The sequence below is a fragment of the Octopus sinensis genome, linkage group LG2 (assembly GCF_006345805.1).
Source record: "Octopus sinensis linkage group LG2, ASM634580v1, whole genome shotgun sequence".
NCBI lineage: Eukaryota > Metazoa > Mollusca > Cephalopoda > Octopoda > Octopodidae > Octopus > Octopus sinensis.
Genome location: NC_042998.1, coordinates 82,284,498 through 82,297,782, shown reverse-complemented (window position 1 = coordinate 82,297,782; position 13,285 = coordinate 82,284,498).

The window sequence follows — 13,285 nt, the reverse complement described above, 5'->3', positions numbered from 1 at the left end:
GGTCTTCACAAGTGTCGCAAGAAGGAAGGTATGTACAGGTGGACTGACTACGTCCCAGGTAGGGCCCACGGGTTATGACCTGACTAGTCTTGCCGGGTCTTCGGATGGTGTTTTTATGTGCCACCATGTTCCCACAGCACGGAGGCGAGTCGATGCGGTACTGGCTACGGCCACGTTCGGATGGTTTTCTTGTGTGCTACAGGCACTGGTACCACAAAGATACAAATTCCATTGATGTTCATCTATTTTCATTGATTTTCACTTGCCTCAGCAGGTCTTCACAAGTGTCACAAGAAGGAAGGTATGCACAGGTGGATCGACTACGTCCCAGGTAGGGGCCACGGGATATGGCCTGACTAGTCCTGCCGGGTCCTCTCATGCACATACACATATACATGTGTGTGTTTGTATGTGTATGTGTATATGTGCATGATTGTGTGCATATATATTGCACAAAATAATAAAAACAGACGGATTATATAAGAATATCAGAAAGGCACAGAAATGGGTGAATATTAGTCTGGTTAAACTATCAGTTTAGTGGCTGTAAATGGAGCACATACTATTATATAAATATATGTTCCATAAAAGAAGTAAAGTCGATGGTCGCTTTATTTACAGTATTATCTTAGCTGGAGCAGACCCTGGTAATCGCTCTGTTAACCAGGTGCTCGTGAAGACGGGCCAACTAGATCGAAACAGAGTCAGTCTTTTGATCCTGTTGTCTACTAGAGGATGGTTGTAATTCGCTCCGGTAACCAACCGGTGGAAGATCTGCCTGGGGTTAAACTAGTAGTAACATGGAACAGCCACTTTGATGTGGCGATTGAATTTACTTGTTAGTATAGTTACTACTCTGATCTATTCTTGAGATTTTACTATGGTCGCTTTGGTAGTACCTAATTAAACTAAATCTTTATATATATATATATATATTATTAATAGATATCACCATACTAATATTGCAGTCTATAAATAAAACTAAAGCTGTCGCTGATTAGCTCCAAGAGGCCATGGCCTCTAGCTAGCTATATAACACACGAACCTGCGTCCATTACAACCTTCGAACAGGGGAGGTCAGCCGCTTCACCTTGCTAGTCAGACATCTGCAGACATGTTTCAGGGTTGTTGCCCTTTATCAATGCAGCGTAGTCAGAACCAGCAGGTGTCGCTACTGACCGTCTGTTCGAAGATTTTATTTACCTAGTTACAGTGGAATACATCCACTTGTTTTCAATAATAGAAATATTAAAATTACTAAGTCTCTCTAAAGGAGATTACGGCAGCGTTACTGGATATTAATAGTTATCGCCATACTAATATGGCAGTCTACGCTGCATTGGTAAATGGCAACAACCCTGAAACATGTCTGCAGATGTCTGACTAGCAAGGTGAAGCGGCTGACCTCCCCTGTTCGAAGGTTGTAATGGACGCAGGTTCGTGTGTCATATAGCTAGCTAGAAGCGATGGCCTCTTGGAGCTAATCAGCGACAGCTTTAGTCTTATTTATAGACTGCCATATTAGTATGGCGATAACTATTAATATCCAGTAACGCTGCCGTAATCTCCTTTAAAGAGACTTAGTAATTTTAATATTTCTATTACATATATTATTGCTATCATTATTATTATTATTATTATTATTATTATTATTATTATTATTATTATTATTATTATTATTATCATTATTGTCATCATTATTATTATTATTATCATTATTATTATTATTGTTGTTGGTGTTGTTATTATTATTATTGTTGTTGTTATTATTATTATTGTTGTTGTTGTTATTATTATTATTATTATTATTATCATTATTATTATTATTATTAATGTTATTATTATTATTATTATTATTATTATTTCTAAATCTCTCAAAGGGAAACATTCAGTAACAGCTCTTTAAGGTAAAGGCTATTTGCTAACATAATGTGGCTGTCCTGGAAGAGAAAATATTACTGTTGTTTAGCCCCAGGAATCATTGTCTCTAGCTGGCTACACGACACAATATCTGTGTCCTTATATTTTCGAACAGAGAGTTCATCACCGTCATCTAGCACAAAACAATGTCTGTGAACCGGTTTCTGGGTTATTGCGCCTTATTAACACAGAGTAGTTGCTTGGCTAGATGGCTAAACAACAGTAGCATTGTCCCTTCCAGGACAGCCACATTATGTTGGCAAATAGCCTTTACTTTAAAGAGCTGTTACTCAATATCTCTCTTTGAGAAGCTTAGAAATAATATTTCTATTTTTAGATCCGTGACTGTGTGTCGCTTTGAAAACTATATATTCAAACAGTGTATTCAGCAACGCCATCTAGCCAAGCAGCTACTCTGTGTTGATAAAGGAAATAACCCAGAAATCGGTCCATAGATATTATAGATATTGTTTTGTGCTAGATGGGAGTGCGGAATTCCCTGTTCGAAAATATAAGGACACAGATATTGTATCGTATAGCCAGCTATAAACGATGTCTCCCGAGGTAAACAACATTAACATCGTCCGTTTCAGGACAACCACATTATGTTGGAAAATAGCCTTTACTTTATATATATATACGATTTTCAGGATCCGAATTAATTAGGTATTTAAACAGTAAAAGCACCAAGATAGAGTCAAGGATAGCACACCTGTGCACCGACAATGTATATTGACAAATTCGTACTTTCAGTCATGCACAGACCCACAAGTACTGACTGAATACTGAATTTTTCATCGTAGTGACACAGATCCACTGCACTTATTCATTAGTCGACTATAAACTCCAGATGAAAACGTAGGGAAGGTTCCGAGTAAGGGGAAGAATAAATGACAACTGCATGATATGAAATAAAGTGGCAGCTCTCAACATGTTAAGATTAATCTGTAATATTCGTCTACAGAAAACGTAATTACAGGTAGGAACTAAAACAGGGATTTTATTTAGAATTCCCGTTTTGAACAGTTTTCATATGAATCTCCTAACATGTATTTAGTTTAAAATGATATGGAAAACATTTGGATACACTTCGAAAAATTTAACTACATAATTGCAAACAGCAATGTTTTTTTCTTTTTTGAAAATCAAGTATTTAATAAAGTTTTGTCTGTCGAAATATTGTTGTGACAAGTTATTGATATGTATTAGATTGGGTAAGATATATGTTCCAATATGTTCCACTATAGAGTGCAGTCCATTAAAATGTTGATCTAATCCTATTTGTAATTGATTCTGAAATCCTTCATGTAAAAAAAAAAAATATTAGCACTCTGAAATATTTGCCATGTTTACTGAAAGGGAATTTAATTTACAAATCTGATCAATCTCTTTTTGGACCAAAAGCGTTTATAATTTTATAAAAAACAATTTGACATTAAAGTCATTATTATAATTAATGGTTAGAAATATTTTAATAAAACATTTTAAATATAATATTGTTATAAACATTGCAAACGTTTCAATTATAGAATTTAATTAATTCCCTTTGTAACTCAGCTCTTAAAGACGAGTTAAAAAATTTTTCTCATTTTTTTATCACCATTATATTACGATAACAATCAGGTTTTCTGGGCTGTTTTAAAGCATCTTTTATTTTGTTATAAAAATATTTCGTGCTGGCATTATTAAAACGAAAACCAGTTTCTGGAAATAAAAGGTTCTTTTTTAACTTTTCTGACAAAATTTAAAATAAATGTTTTGTTGAGCATGGCTTAGAATCGTTATTTATAGTGTTTAGGCAACTTCTTTAAATGAAATACAAAAATCTAAATATTATAAAATATTAAAGCCTCAGAGTTATTGATTAAGAAATATTGAAGAAACAGTAAGAATTAGGTTTCGATAGACATTAGACATTTGGAACACCGTTGAAAAAATTTCTTATATAAGTAAATTTTTCAACGGAAGCTATTGTGGTGTAGTTATATGTTATATATTTATAGGAATTTATTCACATAGATTCGTTGTTAGAGAACTTGTAACTATTGCAGTGATCTCTTGCTCACCATCGTACCACAATATAAAGTTACACAGGCCGGCGATTAAGAATGAAATAAATTTACAAGACCGAGATGACTTAAAAAACAGTGAGTGTCCTTAACAATTGCATCATATACCACACATATAGATATTATCAATGTTATACACACGAGTTAATAGAAGACAACATTACTATTTTTCTAGTTTTTACATAAAATTTGAAATATACTGCTGATTTATAGCCTACTTGCCTTGATTTAATTTTAACGAAATTAACTGAAATATTCAACGCTGAGTCTCTTTGGAATTTTGTGTTTATCTATTCTCAATAAATATTTGGTGTCATTAATGTAGTTTTCTCAGCCAGACAAGTTACAGAGCTTTATGAGAAAAAAAACAACTTTCTGTCTGAGTACTTTATAAATATACATTTTTTTATGATAATGCTATTAGTGACCATAATATTTCTTATAATAATACAAAACAATAATCAGTGTTTCTGATTAGCCATGTAGAGGGAATAATAGTTTAATGAATCAGGTTTGAAGTGATTTTCTCTTAGTATAAATATACATAACGTAGTATGATAGAAAACTAACCAGCAGCCTAGTTGAGGAATGATTATGAATTGTCTTAGTATATGTTATATAATATTTATCATATTGTACTTAGTATATAACTATTTTCATACAGATGAATGAACATCAATATGAGCGCATGAATTGTTTTCGTGTTGGTTGCCCATCATATTGCATTGTAAATCATGAACATAACTTCAACATCATGTAACACTATGGACATCCAAACAATTCCGATAACAGAAATGAAATACAACAATGCTGGCTGGATTAGTTAGTCCACAAATACTCTGCAAACTAAATGAGAGTGCTTGATGTCAGTTGAAGACTATTCATAATATAGATTGTGAGATCAAAACTACATTAATCAATATTGTGTTAATTTCGAGGAAGAAAATTGCATTAATCGCAATTCTCTTTCTGGAAAAGTGTAAAATCTGCTAATTCATTTTTTCAATATACTTTAAGACCTCGTGGATTGTTAAGGAAGGTAAACAGTTGCTTACAGAAAATCCAACCAGATCAAAACATACAACACATCATACTCTTTTTTTTTTGCCAGGATACGAGCTTAGTGCGTTTACATATATTAACTTTGTAACGGTGTTGGTTAATAACTTTATAGACATGCACTATAGAGCATTATAGGAATATATCTGTGCATGTGTGCGCGCACATGTGCTTATATGTATGTATCTATATATATATTATCTTCTACCTTTTACTTTGTTTCAATGATTTGATTGCGGCCATGCTGGGACATTGCATACATATACGTGCGTGTGTGTGTGTGTGTGTATGTGTGTGTGGAAGTATGTATGTATGTATCTATGTATGTATGTATATGCGTATGCACTTTCGTTTAATGAAAGGATGGAACAAAAATGGGAATTCATTGTGTCGTGTGCAGAATAGGTTTTATATGCATGCACCTTAACATGCACAAATATGTTTCACTTACACATACATACATGTACTATATTTTATCGCAGTCTACAGGTTACGTCATAAACCGAGAAGGATATGAATTGTGTCAAGTCGAAATAAGTTTTTATTGAATTATATACGTTAACATAACATAATAATAAAGTCACTGATAGCTTTTAAAATTGATAAGTGAATTTATTTTCCCATTTTCTATATTGGGCCTTTTGACTAAGCACAATGTTCAACGCTGAGTCTCTTTGGAGTTTAGGACTATATGTGCTTATCTTCTCTCAATAATTATTTGGTGACGCTAATGTAATTTTCTGAACCAGACAAATCATGGAGTTTTATGATATAAAAAAATTTCTGTCTGAGTACTGTATCAATATTTTCTGACTATGGTTTAGTCTCCGTAATATTTCTAATAATTGTGGCACACCGTCGGTTACGACAACGAGGGTTCCAGTTGAACCGAGCAACAGAACAGCCTGCTCGTGAATTTAACGAGTAAAGGGCTGAGCACTCCCGACACGTGTACCCTTAACGTAGTTCTCGAGGAGATTCAGCGTGATACAGTGTGTATGAAAAGGCTGGCCCTTTGAAATACATGTACAAGAAGAAAGATTGAGAGAAAGTTGTGGTGAAAGAGTATAGCAGGGTTCCCCACCACTCCCTGCCGGAGCCTTGCGGGTCTTTATTTGTTTCCGCTCAATAAACACTCACAACGCCCGTACTAGGAATCAAGTCCGCTGCCCTAACCACTGGGTTATTGTGCCTCCACTTCCTTATGATAATACAAAATAATAATCGTTATTTCTGACCTTTTGACTAAACACATGTTGATTCCATGTTTATACAGTAAGGAAAATGAGTTGCAATAATTTTAGGTGAGGTCGACAGTGAATAAAATTGTTGAGTAAGCAGGCTAAAATAATCATAGTATATTTTGTGCCTCGTCACTTTAATTTTACAGCCATTTGGTAGCCCTTATTTTTCTTTCACCTGTAAAAAATATTTATCAATAGCTGAGCTCTTCAATTCATTAGACTGTTTTTTTTCCATTTCAGATACATTTTTACTGAATCATGCCAGCGAATACTTGAAATTTTAACCTGAAAATATGTAGTTATAAAATTAGTCTATTATATACATAGAAGCAGATATCGATATAGTACACTTCTTGCTCAAATATTAATGACTTTCATAAAGAATAATATATTATATATATATATATAATATATATATATATATATATATATGTGTGTGTGTGTGTGTGTGTGTGTGTGTGCGCGCGCGCACATACACGCACGCACGCACACACACACACACACACACACACACACACCACACACACACACACACACACATATACATAAATTCATTATTGAGCAATTGCATGCTAACACGTCTTTTACATAGTCTGTAAAATTAGTAGAAAATGTCTGAGAAAAACTCTTTTCAGAAATATTACGAAGCCAATAAGAATGTCATTCACAGGCAGACAACTGAAACTAAGTGAAGTGGAGATACTGGGCGAACATGATCAGACTTTCCGATGCATACAGATGAATAATTTTTTTTTTAAATGTATAGCTAGAATTATATTTGGAAGTGGAACTACAGCACGATGTAAATGACAGCATAGCTGAATTATATTATTTGTGCAGTTACAATCTCTAACTGACGCACTGGAGCATAGAGAGAATGAGCAATTACTAATTTTAGCAAGGAAACTATAAATGTTTTCATTATACAGGCCTGACTATTGTATATGACATTGTGCATCTTTTCAAGAAATATTTCTCTATGAGTAAAAAAACCCCAGCTTTTCTCCATTCATGACAACTATTCAAAGAATTGTTAAGTATATCAAAATTTAGAACTGAGATGTTGATTAGAAAAAAGAAATTGTAATACATATCTTGTTGCCGTTATCTTCTGACGCCTCGCATGAGCCTGCGCTGTCTCGAACTAGGTCTACAATTTTATATCATTTCCTAGCGAAAATGGATCTAAATTCTTCCGTGCCAATCTGATGATGTGTAAATGTGAATATCGCGCAATTACTTTCTAATTCTCAATAGATTGCTAATATTGATTTCTGATATAAGAAGTTAATACTGATGAACCTTAATTTGTTCGATTCACAAATGAATTTGTTACTGAAGTATAAAAGTAATTAATAAGATGGGGAAAACGTCGATTAAATCTATGTGCTATAGTACTCCTCATCTCTATTCTATTAAGACGAATGCGGATGGCTGATTTCACCGAAAAACCAGCTAAAATTTTAACATATGGTTTACTAAAAGAGGTTTAGACCACTGCTGTAGGCAATCGCAGATTTGTGGTTTCTTCCCAGAAAAATCTAATAGCAATAATTCAGCATAAAAATTAATGTGAAATATAATTGTCAATCTCATTTAGATATTGAGAATAGAATAAATATAACTTTGCAAAGCTGAGTCGTGTCAATTAAGTGCTGTGACATAAAAAATCTAATCCCTTTTCTTTTTTCATCAAGGCGATGAGTAATTGTTAAATTGATTATCAATTCTTGTAAATAAACAGACTTCTTTTAAACATAACAGGAATTTGGTACACATTTCTAGTGGAATATGAATATAGAAAAAAAGTACTTATATGATATTGAGAATTTAAGAGGTATTTCCCTTCGTATCATCGAAAACACACAAACATATACGCACTCGTATATATACAGGGTGCGGACGGTATTTGAAGACATGCATTTTTAGACATTATTTTATTTGACTAACGTTTATTCAACGTCTATTTCAGAAAATAACAATGACAGGTCCTATGCTTACTAATGAAATGAAAAGGGATGCTGTGATTGTGGCTTTGAAGGCTAAGCATGGTGATTTAGAAATTTCTCTTTTTCTGAAAGTTGCAAGATCTTTTGTCCTCAAGATTTGGTGTGAGCTAGAGAAAAAGGTGAAACTGTATTATCTGTATCAAAACGTAAAAACATTCCAAACGCTCTGATTCTATCAGGACACCAGAATTTTTCAGGAAGTTAAGCAAAACCTTGAAAACAAGAATGACACAAGAATGACACAAGAATGTATGGCCAAATTTTATTAACAGAGATTATATAAACTGCAATGCATCGCGGCCCAACGTTAGCTTCACTGGCCGAAACTTCGAATTCCCTCTCAAGAATATTCTTGATTATGATAATAAATATATATGCAAACATACATTCATGCACACACATATATGCAGATACACATAGACACACTCAATCTACGCACACTTACATGCACGAAGACTTTAATGGATACTCAGAAGTATGCCTTTTCTTTTACAATTATACCAAAATCATACCACTATAATGATATAATGACCACAACTGGCTAAATATATCTTAATTTCAATTAGAGATATATATCTGCTTTTCTTTTTCTGAGTCTTCTGACAGCATTTGCTATATATTTTTCTCTCATTAATATTGAGAACCATATTACTGAATATTAGATTGTTATTTTTTTCTGCGCTATTTTAAGTCAAGGAATGTCCGTAAATGTTTTGGGTTAACATTGTAGTACATATTTAAAGAAAAGTACGTTCATATATCTTTTGGAATGTAACTTGAGAAACATTACTTTGGAGTGAATTTCACATGACCTAACAATTTTATCTAAGGTTAAATAGGGCTTGCTGCCTTTGGTTTTGCTTCCAAACGATATATATAAAAAGAGAGGAGACAGATACTTGTTAGATTTAAAACTAAAAGGTTATCCAATATTATCCAAATTATATCAGTATATATTTACAATTCACACAAGACCCCCGTGCAATGCGTCCCCTACAGAGGTCGAAATCACATCACATAAAAACATTTCAACACTACAAATGGTCCCGCTCCTTTCAATGTTACCCCGAAAGGAAATAAAGTAGAAAAAGAATCCACAACTTTCAAACGGTACCTGGAAAAGTTTCTCTAGGAAATACAGGATAAACCACCTACACCTGGATACGTCTCAAATAGTATCAACTCTCTTCTTGAGTGGTCCATGGCGTCCCGAAATAATTAACTAAAAGACTTTTCCAGGTGGTGCTAATGAGTTAATCATGGCGTGGGCCGATAATGGTCGAAACCAATCTAAGTTATTTAAGTTAAGATGTCATCAGTAGCCGGCTTATATTTTGTACAATGAATTAGTTGTTATATATATATTTCTGTTATTCATGTGAAGCACATTCATTTTGATACACATTTTCTTCGCGCTGTTCAATAGTTAGCTATACTTAATTATACATACATACACACACATACATACATATACATAATACATACATACATATATATATATATATATATATATATATATATATATATATATATATATGCAAGTAATAATAGTATTTTATAGGTGTAGGAGTGGGTAAGTGTGGTAAATAGCTTGCTTACCAACCACATGGTCCTGGGTTCAGCCCCACTGCGTGGCACCTTGGCCAAGTGTCTTTTACAATAGCTTCTGGCCGACCAAAACCTTGTGATTGGATTTGGTAGAGGGAAACTGAAAGAATACCGTCGTATATATATATGTGTGTGTGTGTGTATGTGTGTGTATGTATGTATGTATGTATGTATGTATGTATGTATGTATGTATGTATGTATGTATGTAGGAATATACACCTACACAGGGTGTTGCAGGTAAATCGAGACAATTTTTACAATGCATAAAACTGGTTATAAATATAAAATTATGGTAGTAGACAAATAGAATTTTAATATAACATTTATTACTACAAAAGCATTTATCACTCAATATGAGCACCCTTTTGAGCAATTAATGCCTAGATCTCAAATTTCTCCATTACATTTTATGGGGCGTAGTCCAAGCAAGAACTAATGCTTCACCACACTCGAGTGTCAACAGTTTGAAGATCTGCATCGTGTGTGCGACACGCAAAATCAAAAAGATGGAGGTTGCGGCCGCTGCAGAACAATTTCGTTCTTGTGTGGAGGCATTAATTGCTCAAAAGGGTGCTCATACTGAGTGATAAATGCTTTTGTAGTAATATATGTTACATTAAAATTCTATTTGTCTACTACCATTATTTTTACATTTATGACAGACAAAGAGATTAAGTCGATTACATCGACCCCCAGTGCGTAACTGGTACTTAATTTATCGATCCTGAAAGGATGAAAGACGAAGTCGACCTTGGCGGAATTTGAACTCAGAACGTAACGGCAGACAAAATACCTATTTTTTTACTACCCACAAGGGGCTAAACACAGAAGGGACAAACAAGGACAAACGAACGGATTAAGTCGACTGTATCGACCCCAGTGCATAACTGGTACTTATTTAATCGACCCCGAAAGGATGAAAGGCAAAGTCGACCTCGGCGGAATTTGAACTCAGAACGTAGCGGCAGACGAAATACGATTCTGCCAGCTCACCGCCTTCATAAAGTGAATATATTAATCAAAGGGTACAGTTTTTTTATGGCTCTTACGGCAGATCTTGCCTATCAGTTTCTCTCTACATATAAATACTGTCCTTGAAACGTATTTGCGTGAGTGTGCACAGTAGACTCATTGTCTTTATGCGTTGGCTTACAATTACTAGCGATAGTCATGTGTAAAGCACATATACTTTTCTGCCTGTCTGTCTGTCTCTGTCTGTTTGTCCGTCTATCTGTCTCTCTCCCTTCTCTCTCTCTCTCTCTCTCTCTCCCCTTTCCCAAACCCATTGTACGCCTTGTCCATAATTTTGTTAATATCTTATCTTTCATGGCCAACTATTATCCCTTCAGTTTTCACTTTTTACGACTAGTTTTCATTACTTTATTTTTCGAAATCATAACCGTTTCACGTTTCTTTACGAGTTACATTTTATAACAATTTTTCATTCACTTTATCTTCTATAAATTCTTTATATTTTCAAATTATGACTCTGCGTCCAGTTATAAATCAGATTATCAACCTGGTTTTCTATACATTCAAAATAATTAGTTTTTGTGTATAGCTTGTCTTTGGTATCACGTGTAGACATTTGTATTCAAAAACACATTGATATACATTTATATATTCATGCAAATATATTTTTATATGTGTATATATGAGTGTGTGTATACATACGTGTGTACATATATATGTGCCTATACATTTTTTATACACACACAGGCACACAGACACACACACACACACACTCACACACACACACACACACACACACACACACGCACACACATACATATGTAGGAAGTTATTATTCGAAGTATTTATCTTTATATACAACTAAAATATTGCGGCCCTCATTGTTATTGGCAGAAATAACAGTACACTTTTGATGATAACAGATCATTAATTAGACTGTGACAAGATTCTAATTCAGATACAGCCTGCAACGATGTTGTGTCAAAGAATTATCGCTGAAATGGTATTCAGGTCAGTAATCTAATAAAAATAACCCAATGCCACGTGATCAGTATTTTAGTATAAAATGACATTTTACAGTTAGAAACATTTTTTTTTGCACCATTTCAAATGTATTTAGAAAAAAGCTTGATCGGAGTAAATCTCATTAGGCAAGGCTTTTAAATTTTTGTCTTTTGTGAAGCACAAAATATGTTATATAGTAAAATATAGCATATAATTTTTTACATATAAGTAATAAATGCCATGTGTAGGCATGGTTGTATGGTAAGACGTTTACTACTCAACCACATTGTTCTGCACTCAGTCCCGCTGCCAAGTCTCCTTGGGCAAGTTTCTTCTACTATAGTCATGGACCAACAAAACTTTATGAGATTTTGTAGCCGAAAACAGTAAGTGGCCTGTCGTACGTATGTATGTACGCATGTATGTCTGTATGTATGTCTGTGTGTATGTATGTATCTATATCTATCTATCTATCTATCTATCTATCTATCTATCTATCTATCTATCTATCTATCTATCTATCTATCTATCTATCTATCTATCTCTGTATATATATATATATATAGTTAGTGTGTTTTGGAGATTCCTTGATACAGTTATTTGGAGAGAAGATTTATCCGAAAAAGTTAAGATTGAGAAAAGAACCTTTTTAGAAAGTCGAAAAACACTAACCTTTGAGAACCGATTTCAAAAATGTGTGTGGGTTTTGATTTTATAGATGTGCAAGCGCTTTCAGTTTTTAACATTTTCAAGCACGTGTTATTATATATATATACATATACATATCTTGATAGAAATGGTAAGACAACACAAGAATGAAAGAGACTTCGATATTATGTAAATAGAGGAATTTATATGTGGAAATGTAAATTTTATCATGGCTACCGAACAATTGTCACATATTACATTCACAGTTATATATATATATATATATGTGTGTGTGCGTGTGTGTGTGTGTGTATGTATGTATGTATGTATGTAACGATTGTTTATGAGGTTTCGAATAGAAAGAGGCTGCTCTTTCAACAAGGAGGCATTTCATCCAAGCGTACCCTGGTTTAGCTTCATATTGATTGATTTTCCTGCCATTTGTTAACCTGTTTTAGAATTGGTGTTTATTAATGTAACTTCTTCGACATCAGTGCTAACGAAGCTCCAGTGGTCGTTATGGATGTTTTCATCCATCCGACATTGGAGAACAGAATTTTGAAAACATAATATAAAGAAAATGGTGAGTGTGGAAAGAGAACATTAATTTATTTACATGATAGTAGTCAATTTCATGTTGCCTTCGTATGTCGCAAGTTCTAATTTCTACCTTCGTCTATGTGTTACAGTTAAATTGCATTATGAATTTAAAATGATGGAGAGTTCCTTACAGACTAAAATAGCAGCTTG